Consider the following 1,578-nt stretch of genomic DNA (forward strand, 5'->3'; position numbering starts at 1 on the left):
CCCACCTGTATTATGATATGAGAAAGAAATAAATGTCTTGCTTTTGAAATTATATTATAGGTCTCTATAATAGTCTTTTATTTTACTTTAACATACTCTTTCGCTAGTTTGAGTGGCTGTATTATTATTCGTGTAACTGATGAAAAAATTAAGACACTGAAGGTGAAATTACTTGCCTGTGGTCATAGATCTAGTAAGTGGCACATCTGGGATTAGAACCGGGCAGATTGGCCCTCAAATCCAGTGTGCTGTACTGCCTCCCAATTTGTAAATTTGCAAGCCAGAGCCTATTAGTTTTTGCTAATTTCCTGTGTTGACACACATTCATTATCTGCTAATTCTCCAGGTCAGAAGTCCTATATAAATCTCAGTAGGCTAAAAATTAAGCTGCCTGTAGGGCTGTGGTCCTTTCTGGGGATGCCAGGGGAAATTTTATCTTCCGTTTATTCAGGTTGTTGGCAGAATTCATTTCCTTTTCTGTTGTAGATCCCAGATCTCTGCTTTCTTACTGGCAGTGTAAAGTAAGGGCTTTCCCCAGTCTGTAGTGGCAATCCACTTTCCCTGGCTCATAGTCCCATCCTTCCTCTTTGCAGCAAGCAATGGCAAGCTGAATTCTCACACTACATCCCTCTGATCATTCTTCCACCATGTCTCATCTCTTTCTGGCCGCTTCTGGGCAAGGTTCCCCATTCACGGGGACTTGTGATTAGACTGGGTCTACCCACATAATGCGAGATTAGATTATCCCATTCTCTAGGTCTCTAACCTTAATCACATCTGCAAAGTCCTTTTTGCCATGTAATGTAACATATTCACAAGTTTGGGGGATTAGGAGTGGGCATCTTTGGTGATGGGGGGCATTATTCTGTCTACCACATAGAAGATGGCCCCCAAATCCATGTGCATAACCAATATACTATCTTGCCTCTGTGGAATCGTAAGGCAGGGTGCATTTTTGTGTTTAGTTACAGAAGAGCTGTTTCTCCCATGGCCCTCTCCTCCATCCTTTTTTGAACAAATCCTTTCCAAGGGGAAAAAGGGATTCTGGGGGAGTTATTTCTATAACCCACACTGGGTTGTCCAGGGTGCCTGGCAACTAATAAGCTCTCGGGAAAGTGTGTCAAATTGAACTGATACCTATGGCTGCCATTTATTAAGCACATAGGACATGGCAAACACTGCCCTACGGTGTTTTCATCCTGATGCTCTCATTTATTTCTCAATAACCCCGTGAACATGAAGTATGTTTTGCTGTTCCTGTTTTACTGATGAGGAAACTAAAGCAAAAAAAAAAAAAAAAAAAAAGACTTTCCAGCAATGACATCGCTGGTAAGGAGTACAGCTAGAGTTCAAATCCAGGGCTCCCCTCCTTAGAGTCTGTGTTTTACCACTACACCCTACCCTATGACACTGCAGGGTAGAGACCCACACTCCATGCCAAGTAGTGAAGACGCTTAGTCCCAGGGACTTAGATAGAATCCCTCCAAGGACGTTTGGGAACAGAATTGATTTCTTTTACAACCAATAGAGAACCCTGGTGGACATCTTCCAGCTGTAATTTCCCTCCTGAAACCATTC

The sequence above is a fragment of the Panthera onca genome, chromosome C1 (assembly GCF_046562875.1).
Source record: "Panthera onca isolate mPanOnc1 chromosome C1, mPanOnc1 haplotype 2, whole genome shotgun sequence".
Lineage (NCBI taxonomy): Eukaryota > Metazoa > Chordata > Mammalia > Carnivora > Felidae > Panthera > Panthera onca.